Source organism: Ranitomeya variabilis, chromosome 3 (assembly GCF_051348905.1).
Source record: "Ranitomeya variabilis isolate aRanVar5 chromosome 3, aRanVar5.hap1, whole genome shotgun sequence".
In the NCBI taxonomy this organism is placed as follows: Eukaryota; Metazoa; Chordata; class Amphibia; order Anura; family Dendrobatidae; genus Ranitomeya; species Ranitomeya variabilis.
Genome location: NC_135234.1, coordinates 173,876,899 through 173,890,010, shown reverse-complemented (window position 1 = coordinate 173,890,010; position 13,112 = coordinate 173,876,899). Strand labels below are relative to the sequence as shown.

The following is a 13,112-nucleotide window of genomic DNA, read 5'->3' as shown; positions in this document are numbered from 1 at the left end:
ATGAAGTGTTTGGGCGACAACAGACACACCGCAGAAGTTCTGTCCGAGTTCTTGCAACAAGAAACGCAGTCGTGGCTGGGCACAGTAGATCTTGAGGCAGGCAAGGTAGTGAGTGATAACGGAAGGAATTTCATGGCTGCCATCTCCCTTTCCCAACTGAAACACATTCCTTGCCTGGCTCACACCTTAAACCTGGTGATGCAGTGCTTATTGAAAACTTATCCTGGGTTCTCCGACCTGCTCCTCAAAGTGCGTGGACTTTGCTCACATATCCGACGTTCGCCTGTACACTCCAGCCGTATGCAGACCTATCAGCGGTCTTTGAACCTTCCCCAGCATCGCCTAATCATAGACGTTGCAACAAGGTGGAACTCAACACTGCACATGCTTCAGAGACTGTGCCAACAGAGGCGGGCTGTTATGTTTTTGTGGGAGGATACACATACACGGGCAGGCAGTAGGATGGCAGACATGGAGTTGTCAGGTGTGCAGTGGTCGAAGATACAAGACATGTGTCAAGTCCTTCAGTGTTTTGAGGAATGCACACGGCTGGTTAGTGCAGACAACGCCATAATAAGCATGAGCATCCCCCTAATGTGTCTGCTGATGCAAAGTTTGACGCACATAAAGGATCAGGCGTCTGCACCAGAGGAAGAGGAAAGCCTTGATGACAGTCAGCCATTGTCTGGTCAGGGCAGTGTACAGGACGAGGTAGCGGGCGAAGATGAGGTGGAGGACGAGGAGGATGATGGGGAGGAGTATATTTTTAATGCGGAAGCTTTCCCGGGGGCACTGCAAATTGGTTGCGTGGCAAGGCCGGGTTCTGGTTTTTTGAGGGACACAAGTGACGTAGATTTGCCTGAAACTGCCCCTCAACCAATCACAACCGGAGATTTGACAACTGGAACTTTGGCCCACATGGCGGATTATGCCTTACGTATCCTAAAAAGGGACACACGCATTACGAAAATGATGAACGATGACGATTACTGGTTGGCCTGCCTCCTTGATCCACGCTATAAAGGCAAATTGCAAAATATTATGCCACATGAGAACTTGGAACTAATATTAGCAACCAAACAATCAACTCTTGTTGACCGTTTGCTTCAGGGATTCCCAGCACACAGCGCACGTGATCGTTCTCACACGAGCTCCAGGGGGCAGCAGACTAGGAGTGTTAGGGGTGCACACATCAGAAGTGGCGTTGGACAGAGGGGTTTTCTGACCAGGTTGTGGAGTGATTTTGCTATGACCGCAGACAGGACAGGTACTGCTGCATCAATTGAAAGTGACAGGAGACAACATTTGTCCAGTATGGTTACTAACTATTTTTCATCCCTTATCGATGTTCTCCCTCAACCGTCATTCCCATTTGATTACTGGGCATCAAAATTAGACACCTGGCCAGAATTGGCAGAATATGCATTGCAGGAGCTTGCTTGCCCGGCAGCAAGTGTCCTATCAGAAAGAGTATTCAGTGCTGCAGGTTCAATATTAACCGAAAAAAGGACTCGTCTGGCTACCCAAAATGTTGATGATCTAACATTCATTAAAATGAACCACAACTGGATTTCGAAATCTTTTGCCCCACCTTGCCCGGCCGACACCTAGCTTTCCTATGAAAAGCTCTTGCCTGTGGACTACTGTGAATTACTTTTCTAATGTCTAATTTGCTGCAGCTGATTGTCCAGCATACGACATGTTTACACCTCCCTAAATGGCCAAACTCCACACACGGGGCCGTGGTATTGCGACTTGGCGCAAGCACCCGTGAGACTGCTGTTTGTCTGAAGAGGTGGGTGTGCTCGCTTTTGGTCGACGGCATTGCTACTGGGTCCCTCATAGTACAATAAAGTGTCTCTGGCGGTGGTGGTGCGCACCCAACGTCAGACACACTGTTGTAACATGAGGGGCCCTGGGCCTGTACCGCCGGCCACAAGAGAGTTCACCCACCCCCAGGTCAAACATTGGTCTACCACTTCCACAGTTATCTCTCACACTTCCACCAATGTTTAGTCTATGCGCTGACATCCTTCCATACCTGCCACTGACAATACCATTGTGTTGACATGTATGATGGTACTTAACATAGTCAGGGGCAGTGTCCTCTATTTACCACAGTAAATACTTTGCGCTAAATTAGTAGGTCTGAAACAACGCAGAGGATCCCACCCCTGAACCTAATGATTGCACCCTTTAGTGTTTTTGTTTTGTTTTAATGCGAGACATTCACATTTATTTGTTGTTTTGGACTACTAACTGGCAGACACTCATTACAATCGGCCTCCGTTGACCAGACCACTGCTGCCCATGTACCCCTGGAACCAATTATAAAGTGCCTACAGCCAGCCCATTTTAGTATGTTAGGCCTTCGAAGCCTGTCTGCGGTCCCTCCTTCCACTAGGCCTCCACTGACCTGACCACTGCTGCCCGTGTACCCTTGGAACCAATTCTAAAGTGCCTACAGCCAGCCCATTTTAGTATGTTAGGCCTTCGAAGCCTGTCTGCGGTCCCTCCTTCCACTAGGCCTCCACTGACCTGACCACTGCTGCCCGTGTACCCCTGGAACCAATTCTAAAGTGCCTACAGCCAGCCCATTTTAGTATGTTAGGCCTTCGAAGCCTGTCTGCGGTCCCTCCTTCCACTAGGCCTCCACTGACCTGACCACTGCTGCCCGTGTACCCCTGGAACCAATTCTAAAGTGCCTACAGCCAGCCCATTTTAGTATGTTAGGCCTTCGAAGCCTGTCTGCGGTCCCTCCTTCCACTAGGCCTCCACTGACCTGACCACTGCTGCCCGTGTACCCCTGGAACCAATTATAAAGTGCCTACAGCCAGCCCATTTTAGTATGTTAGGCCTTCGAAGCCTGTCTGCGGTCCCTCCTTCCACTAGGCCTCCACTGACCTGACCACTGCTGCCCGTGTACCCCTGGAACCAATTCTAAAGTGCCTACAGCCAGTCCATTTTAGTATGTTAGGCCTTCGAAGCCTGTCTGCGGTCCCTCCTTCCACTAGGCCTCCACTGACCTGACCACTGCTGCCCGTGTACCCCTGGAACCAATTTTACAGTGCATAGAGCCTATTTTTTTATTTTATTTAATATTAATAAAGCCATGATGGACTACGCTGTACCACGCTATGAGCTACCCAGTTGACAATTCTTTTGCGAGAAAAGCCATCCCACCCCTCCACCAGCATGTTAAAGACCACATTGTCCTTTCATTCTGTCAATCTGTGAGTCCAAAGGTACACCTGACAACAGACACATGGAGCGGTAGGCATGGCCACGGAAGGTTACTTGTCCTTTGTGGCACAATGGGTTAATGTATTGGATGCATGGTCCACACAGGGGACAGCCTGGTAAGTCTGTCTGCAGTCCCTAATTCAAGTTGTCCTCAAAAGAATAAATCTGAGCTTCAACCTTCTGGCTCTCATTAAGTGCTGTGTTTTTAAAAATTGGTGGTTCCGGCCTACTAACGATGTCTGCCCCTGCCTGGTGTTGTCCTCAAATGAATAAAGCTGAGCTTCTACCTTCTGGCTCTCTTTAAGTGCTAAGTTTTTAAAAGATTGGTGGTTCCGGCCTACTAACGGTGTCTGCCCCTGCCTGGTGTTGTCCTCAAATGAATAAAGCTGAGCTTCTACCTTCTGGCTCTCTTTAAGTGCTGTGTTTTTAAAAATTGGTGGTTCCGGCCTACTAACGGTGTCTGCCCCTGCCTGGTGTTGTCCTCAAATGAATAAAGCTGAGCTTCTACCTTCTGGCTCTGATTAAGCTTTTTGTCTTTTTTTTTTTTTTTTTTAATTGCTGGATGTGGCCTAATACCTCTGTTTGCTGCTCCCTGGTGTTTGTCCTCAACTGAATAAAGCTGAGCTTCTACCTTCTGGCTCTCTATAAGTGCTGTGTTTTTAAAAGATTGGTGGTTCCGGCCTACTAACGGTGTCTGCCCCTGCCTGGTGTTGTCCTCAACTGAATAAAGCTGAGCTTCTACCTTCTGGCTCTCTTTAAGTGCTGGGTTTTTAAAAGATTGGTGGTTCCGGCCTACTAACGGTGTCTGCCCCTGCCTGGTGTTGTCCTCAAATGAATAAAGCTGAGCTTCTACCTTCTGGCTCTCTTTAAGTGCTGTGTTTTTAAAAATTGGTGGTTCCGGCCTACTAACGGTGTCTGCCCCTGCCTGGTGTTGTCCTCAAATGAATAAAGCTGAGCTTCTACCTTCTGGCTCTCTTTAAGTGCTGTGTTTTTAAAAATTGGTGGTTCTGGCCTACTAACGGTGTCTGCCCCTGCCTGGTGTTGTCCTCAAATGAATAAAGCTGAGCTTCTACCTTCTGGCTCTCTTTAAGTGCTGTGTTTTTAAAAATTGGTGGTTCCGGCCTACTAACGGTGTCTGCCCCTGCCTGGTGTTGTCCTCAAATGAATAAAGCTGAGCTTCTACCTTCTGGCTCTCTTTAAGTGCTGTGTTTTTAAAAATTGGTGGTTCCGGCCTACTAACGGTGTCTGCCCCTGCCTGGTGTTGTCCTCAAATGAATAAAGCTGAGCTTCTACCTTCTGGCTCTCTTTAAGTGCTGGGTTTTTAAAAGATTGGTGGTTCCGGCCTACTAACGGTGTCTGCCCCTGCCTGGTGTTGTCCTCAAATGAATAAAGCTGAGCTTCTACCTTCTGGCCTTTTTAAGTGCTGGGTTTTTAAAAGATTGGTGGTTCCGGCCTACTAACGATGTCTGCCCCTGCCTGGTGTTGTCCTCAAATGAATAAAGCTGAGCTTCTACCTTCTGGCTCTCTTTAAGTGCTAAGTTTTTAAAAGATTGGTGGTTCCGGCCTACTAACGGTGTCTGCCCCTGCCTGGTGTTGTCCTCAAATGAATAAAGCTGAGCTTCTACCTTCTGGCTCTCTTTAAGTGCTGTGTTTTTAAAAATTGGTGGTTCCGGCCTACTAACGGTGTCTGCCCCTGCCTGGTGTTGTCCTCAAATGAATAAAGCTGAGCTTCTACCTTCTGGCTCTCTTTAAGTGCTGTGTTTTTAAAAATTGGTGGTTCCGGCCTACTAACGGTGTCTGCTCCTGCCTGGTGTTGTCCTCAAATGAATAAAGCTGAGGTTCTACCTTCTGGCTCTCTTTAAGTGCTGTGTTTTTAAAAATTGGTGGTTCCGGCCTACTAACGGTGTCTGCCCCTGCCTGGTGTTGTCCTCAAATGAATAAAGCTGAGCTTCTACCTTCTGGCTCTCTTTAAGTGCTGTGTTTTTAAAAATTGGTGGTTCCGGCCTACTAACGGTGTCTGCCCCTGCCTGGTGTTGTCCTCAAATGAATAAAGCTGAGCTTCTACCTTCTGGCTCTCTTTAAGTGCTGTGTTTTTAAAAATTGGTGGTTCCGGCCTACTAACGGTGTCTGCCCCTGCCTGGTGTTGTCCTCAAATGAATAAAGCTGAGCTTCTACCTTCTGGCTCTCTTTAAGTGCTGTGTTTTTAAAAGATTGGTGGTTCCGGCCTACTAACGGTGTCTGCCCCTGCCTGGTGTTGTCCTCAAATGAATAAAGCTGAGCTTCTATCTTCTGGCTCTCTTTAAGTGCTGGGTTTTTAAAAGATTGGTGGTTCCGGCCTACTAACGGTGTCTGCCCCTGCCTGGTGTTGTCCTCAAATGAATAAAGCTGAGCTTCTACCTTCTGGCTCTCTTTAAGTGCTGTGTTTTTAAAAATTGGTGGTTCCGGCCTACTAACGGTGTCTGCCCCTGCCTGGTGTTGTCCTCAAATGAATAAAGCTGAGCTTCTACCTTCTGGCTCTGATTAAGCTTTTTATTTTATTTTTTTTAATTGCTGGATGGGGCCTAATACCTCTGTTTGCTGCTCCCTGGTGTTTGTCCTCAACTGAATAAAGCTGAGCTTCTACCTTCTGGCTCTCTTTAAGTGCTGTGTTTTTAAAAGATTGGTGGTTCCGGCCTACTAACGGTGTCTGCCCCTGCCTGGTGTTGTCCTCAACTGAATAAAGCTGAGCTTCTACCTTCTGGCTCTCTTTAAGTGCTGGGTTTTTAAAAGATTGGTGGTTCCGGCCTACTAACGGTGTCTGCCCCTGCCTGGTGTTGTCCTCAAATGAATAAAGCTGAGCTTCTACCTTCTGGCTCTCTTTAAGTGCTGTGTTTTTAAAAATTGGTGGTTCCGGCCTACTAACGGTGTCTGCCCCTGCCTGGTGTTGTCCTCAAATGAATAAAGCTGAGCTTCTACCTTCTGGCTCTCTTTAAGTGCTGTGTTTTTAAAAATTGGTGGTTCCGGCCTACTAACGGTGTCTGCCCCTGCCTGGTGTTGTCCTCAAATGAATAAAGCTGAGCTTCTACCTTCTGGCTCTCTTTAAGTGCTGTGTTTTTAAAAATTGGTGGTTCCGGCCTACTAACGGTGTCTGCCCCTGCCTGGTGTTGTCCTCAACTGAATAAAGCTGAGCTTCTACCTTCTGGCTCTCTTTAAGTGCTGGGTTTTTAAAAGATTGGTGGTTCCGGCCTACTAACGGTGTCTGCCCCTCCCTGGTGTTGCCCTCAACTGAATACAGCTGAGCTTCTACCTTCTGGCTTTCGGCCTATAGTATCAGATATTAAACTGCATTTGGCCTACTAGTGTGGTTGGGCCCTTAAAACAGTGTCTGCTGCTCTTGGGTTTGCTACTCCACTGAACAAAGCAGTGCCGCCTGTTTAGTCCTGTTACCAATTTTGAACTGCATTTAGCCTACTTTATTCTTTGGCCCTATATCTGTTTCCTCCTCATCCTGCCCATTGCCCAGCCACTGCTAGATGAGTCTGCTGGTACATTGACCCAGACCACTACATTCCCCTTGCACTCTACACAGCCAGAATCTGACCCTGCTGAAAGTAAGGTTCCCCTTCCCGCATGTTATACCACCTTACACAGGGACAAAGAGGAAGGTGCAGATGAAAGTGCAGGTTCCTTCATCAGGTGGGGGGGGCATACTCGTTGGCGAGGGGCCCTGTGCCAGTGCCAATGCCAACGAGTGGGCCGCCCTGCTTGCTTAGGATCACAGCACTTGCAAACTTGACATACTTACCTCTCACTGCTCCACCGCCGTGACGTAGTCCACGTTTCCTGTGCCCACTAAAACCTTGAACCAGCCCTACCCCCCACAACTTTTGCCAAATGACCCCCAATTTCCAATGCCCAACTATTATTATAAAGTTAATTAAGATTGACAAGCTTCAGAAACAAGAATGGATGTTTTTGGCATTAAAACGGGCACTGTAGGTGTTTTCCTGGCCTCCACTCACTGCCGACTATGCTTCCCCATTGACTTGCATTGGGTTTCGTGTTTCGGTCGATCCCCGACTTTCAGCGATAATCGGCCGACTGCACTCGACTCGACTCTGGACAAAATCGGGTTTCACAAAACCCGACTCGACCTTAAAAAAATGAAAGTTGCTCAACCCTAGTCACTTGCTTAGTGAATGATAATCCACCTGTTTGCAATAAGTGTCACATTTTTTGTCAGTATATACACACCTTTTCTGAAAGGCCACAGAGGCTGCAAAAACATTAAGCAAGAGGCACAACTAGGCAAACACCATAAAGACCAAGGAGATCTCCAAACAAGTCAGAGACAAGAGTTGCTGAGAAGAACAAGTCAGGTTTGGATTATAAAAAAAATATTTAAATCTCTGATGATCCGCAGCAGCACTATCAAATCCATTATCATCAAATGCAAAGAATATGGCACCACAATAAACCTGCCAAGAGAGGGCCGCCCACCAAAACTGTCAGCCTGGGCAAGGAGGGTATTAATCAGAGAGGCAGGACAGAAACCAAAGGTAACCCTGAAATAGCTGTAGAGTTCCCAAGCAGAGACTGGAGTATCTATATATATGAGGGTGAATACTTTCACTAGCCACTGTATATAATTATTATACTTTTGAACAGTGGAAAAATGAAAGCAGTAATGTATGTTGTGACATATTTATCAAGGGAGGCACATACTGCATATACAAGTAGCAACCAAATGTATGACTAAATGTCAGTTGGCACATATAATTGACTGAAATTATTCTTCTTGCTAAACATGATGATGTTCTTCCTGCATTTGTATCATGGAAATCTTCATATGTTGCAGATTTGTAGCAAAAATCACTGAGACTCTTCAATGGATCTGAATGAGGCTTGTAAAAATTACCCACTCATATATGTGGCATCAGATGTACCTGTGCCCACTATTGATGTGGAGCGCCCCCACTGCCGCAGGGCCGAGGGGTACCCGGCACCGGGCCTCTGAGTCCCTGTTCTGGGGTTGTCACGGTGGCTAGGCCCGGTCCATGACCCTGCCGGTCAGTGGGAGACGTCCGGTGAGTGAGTGGTGAATGGTGGTGTAGTTGTGAAGTGCCGGTCGCAGTAAATAACGAGGACACCAGGTTGCAGTCTCTTTACCTCTTTACTGAAGATCTCTGGGTCCTCAGTCCGGATCCCGGATAACCAGGCTGCGCAAGTCCGGCCGGTCCAATGGCACCTCCAGAGTTCTCTTTGCAGGTGGAAATCTGTGCCTTCCTGCTAGCGCTATGTGTTGCGGTCCTTCCCTGCTGTGCTTACGGAAAGTCCACACAACTGTTGTGTCTGTTTCTTAAGTTCCCTCACAACATGATTAGATGATGTTCTGCTAATCTTCCGTCCCTCCCTGATGTTACGGTTAGGACGGCACCCGTTTGACGGGTAGGCTCGGAGCTCTTCCGGGACCCTAGAGTCGCCCCTCTCCACAAGTTGCCCCCCAAGACTGCATAGGTGATTTAGGTGAGACAGCCCGCCTATGACTGACTGTCCTGCCGTAGGTTCGAAGTATTGCCTGAAGCTGTATATAGAAATACTTCCTTCGGCGTTCCGGCCACCGGTTGTTTGCGCCTCAGTAGGATGTTGCCTCGGTCTTACAGCACGACTCCTACTGGTATTCTCCTTGTTGCTTTGATCTCGTTTCTCACTCAGCACAATCTATCTCGCTTCTAATCCTTCCTTGGGCACCGCCGCTATGCTGAGCAGGCACGGTCCCGTTACGTTCTTTCCTGTAGCCAGGCCTCTGTCAGGATCCCACCCCTGACAGGGACCCTACCGAATCTTCCCCTACAACACCCTCTGCCACAAGGTGTTGCCTGGTTCCAACCCAGTCAGCTTTCTCTCTAACTTCCTGCCTGACCCCCAGTTTTACCAGTATGTGAGGAGTGGCCTAATGAATAGAACCCTTAGCTCCCCCTGGAGGCCCGGCTGTGAAATGTATTGGTGTCTGTGATACCTGGTCAGATGAACTCCTTCAGTGCCATCAGACGTACCATGGCTCCCCTTAGTGGCGGAGCCTCAGTACTGCAACGACCAGGACTCTGGGGCGCTGCAGATGCCCTCAATAAAATATGTTGTAGCATATGCATGTGCTATCACAGAATAGTTGTGAATGGTGTTATTTGTGTATTTGCCGGTATTAAAGCACCTTTGCAGCTCATTGGTACAGAGTTGCAGTACTCAATACAATACATTACCTTTATTTTATGATATCATAGCAAATGTATCAAATAATGAATAAAATGCTACAGCAATTCCCAACATATATATATAGAAGCTTGTTTATGCATATATATGCATATATATACAGTAGCGACCAGAAGTTTTGAATTATTTTTAAAAGTGTGATTACTTCTGTCTGGTTGTTGTCATGCATTTTTCTGATGATTTTATTAAACCGTAAGCAAATGGTTGTCAGCTATAAGGATGAAAATTGTGTTTGACATTGTTTTATCCCTTTATGTGTTAGTTTTCAACATTCGCTGGGCCAAATGTTTTGCATATTTTGTCATGGGTAGTCAAATTTTGCCTAAAATTTATATATTTTTTTTTGCTTGTGTGTTTTGAGATTAAAACATGGCAAAGCCAAAGCCAAATTTATCATTAACTGTCAGGAAGCTTGTTTTTCTGAGAGTGAAGTCAAGCAAAAGCCAAAAACTGGCAGCTATGGATTTCAACTGCTCTCAGAGTCAAGTGTCACGTATAATAAAGAAAAAAAAAGAAGGTTATGGAACAGCTGACAAACCTAGAAGTGGACGACTAAGGAAAACTTCCTCCAAAGTTGATCACATTATTAAGAAAAAGTCAGTATCTAATGTCCATAAAAGTGCTGGACAGATTTCACACGAAATGAGCGAAGAATGTGGGGTCAACTTGAGTCACCAATCTGTGGTGCGACGGCTAAGAGCAGTAGGGTTGAATGCACAAGTTCCAGTCAAGATGCCTTTTATCTCTGCCATGAACCGGAAGGTCCGACTTGAGTTTGTCAAAGTACACAGCCAATGGAAAAAGACAGATTGGTCTAAGGTGATGTGGTTGGATGAATCCAAGTTCAAACTGTTTGGAAGTGATGGCATGCACTATATATACTGCCCAATTGGAAAAAGTAATGATGCAAGGTACCATACACCTACAGTGAATGATGGTGGCAGCAATGTCATGGTTTGGTGCTGCTTTTCTACATCTGCCATTGGCCTTCTGCATAAAATTGATGGAAATATGAATGTTGCCATGTACAAGGATATACTGGAAAATATAATGCTGCCACATGGTAAAACCAAAGCAGGCAAGGGCTGAAAATTCCATCAAGACAATAATTCTAAGCAGATATCCAATTTAATCAAAAATGTGTTTGCAAAGAAAAATGTTTGACTGTTGCAATGGCCAAGCCAATCACCTGATTAAAACCCTATAGAGCCCCTCTGGGATGAGTTAGGGCAATGAGTTGGGGCCAGTACTCATAGAAATGAAGATGAATTGTTATTCATTAATTATTATTGTTTGCAAATTTGCAAATAAAATAGAGCAAGATCCCTCAGGATGTCTTGAATACTCTGGTGGCTTCAATGCCCCGTCATTGTGGTGCAGTGATTAGAGCAAGAGGCTATGCTGCAAAATACTAAGTTATGGCATTGTAAACAGTGAATTACTCTCTATGTTGTGATCAAGAAATAGTATATGCAAAACTTTTAGCCATCAGTTTTCTTTAATTAAATGACCGTTCCTATATTCTAAAGCATTTTGGTTAAAATTAAGGTCTTGCCTGATGACAATGTCACGCACTTTCAATTTATCACCAGGAGAATGACATCACTACAACCAGTCAGAAGTATAATAACACTTAAAAAAATCTAAACTTTAGTTCACTACTGTGTATAATTGCTGTAGTATTTTATTCATTATTGGATAAACTTATTAAGCATATATTTTTTACAGGCGACCAGGTAAAGAAATTTAATAAACCATAAAAAACTTTTTTCACTTTACACCTCATTGCTATGATGTTCTACGTCTGGGTCAATGGGGAGTAGAAGTGCAATTTTTTTTCTCATTTGCTCTATTGCATTTTGCAAATTTGTGTAAGGCCGGCTTCACACGTCTGAGGTTCACAGTGAGTTTACAAATCACAATTTTAGGACCGTCCACTGGTCTCCGGACCCAAAGTCAATAGTCCCATTGGCAAATATGAGGATGTTTATCGCAGGTCTTGGAGACATGCAACGTTTCTAGAAATCTCAGTCCATATACAGATCATGTAATTCAGCAGGAGCCTGGTATCACTGAGTGCGGCCTAGTTATTGTTTTGAAGAGTAAATATTCTGGGAATCTGCATAAAAATCCACATGTAATACATTATGTTGAGAACAGACCCTGGCTACAGTACACTGAAATTATTGGAAATCCCAGTAAAAATACATGGCATTTCCACAACAGAAGGTCTGCAGCCGGCAGAAAATGTCTGCAGGATGGTGAAAACTCTGTTCCTGCAAACTCTTTTCCTTACATAGAAATGTTCTTTTGTCTGAAGGATTTGTATTAAATCATTGAAATGTGTCTGTTTTATATCAACACAAGTCTATGGGTCTGGGGAAATCACAGCACACGGACGGCATCAGTCCTCATGGTGTCTGTGATTAACATTGTAATGTGTAGTAGAAGCTTTGCCATTTGTTTTCCTTTCAGACGTGAAACTCATCAATGAAATACTGAAGATCAAAACTGACACATGAACCAAATACTGATGTAAAATACTGACAACACTTGGACTGATTTTTGTTTACATAAAAAGTCACTGACATCTGAATGAGGCCAAAATATGATAACATTTCAGCAATTAATCCTTCTCTGTCTCTAAGGGACAAATTCATTAAAAGCGCAAAAATGTAGTTGAACATAAATTTTTCAACTTTTGCAATTTTTATGCCAGCTCTGCCCAAATGGATATAGCCAACGTGGTCCTATAAACTCATCATATCTTACACCAGTACATTTCTGACACTGCCACACACACGGGAGATCAGAGATGCGCCAAATTCAGTATAAGACCTCTTAATGAACTTAGTGAATCTTAGAATAGAGTATCCTGGATCCAGATTGGGGTACAAAATGCCAATCTTAATTACTCGACCCACCTGTGCCACCAGAAACAGGATACTTCAGATACAATCTCATTTTCCCCTGTTGTTTCTGTTTTTAACCTCAAGGTACCCAAGATGGAGTATTTAACCCATCTTCTCACTCACGGTGTCCTAAATTCTAGGTCTATGAGCTATGCAGTGCCCTAAGGATGGAAATCCGCATTATAAGCATCACATGGCACAACTGATCCTTTCAACCAGTACATCCATACCTAGATAGAGTTTATTAAAACAGTGAAATTCAGGGTTCCTAATGTTTCCCATGTATTCAAAACTAATAGTAAGCAAAAGTTCCAAAATTAACAGTTATATACGAGCAGAGAAAAAAAACAAGAGAATTAAGATTTCTTACCAATAGGTGCCGTTTTGTTGAAGCTTCTTTCTGGAGATAAATCTTGATGGCTTAAAGCACGAATTTGTGGAGCATTCGAAGTGTCTGAACCCAGTGTGTATGAGACAGTGTGAGTATACGCATGTACTTTTATTTTTTTCTATCTACAAGCTTCTCACTTCTGCTTTATACTGAGTCACTCCTGCTTACCGTTGGACACAAGAAATCATTTGCATTTGTTTTGTATCCAGTTCACTTTTTACTTATCAGGTAAGCTCTTATTAACTACCATTCATACATCATAGCAACAAAGTAACCAAAAATACCCTCAGTCAATCTCTTGACGTATCCTATGTGTA

General features: G+C 44.9%; 1 protein-coding gene across 2 annotated transcripts in view; it reads right to left on the bottom strand.

Moving 5' to 3' along the window:
* Window positions 1-12,894, bottom strand: part of LOC143815566 (uncharacterized) — a 201,967-nt gene extending 189,073 nt beyond the window's left edge. For both annotated transcript variants that reach the window (XM_077294889.1, XM_077294891.1), the window contains exon 1: window positions 12,775-12,894. The gene's annotated coding sequence lies outside the window, so the exon portion shown is untranslated. The remainder of the gene's footprint in view (window positions 1-12,774) is intronic.
* Window positions 12,895-13,112: the final 218 nt, after the last annotated feature.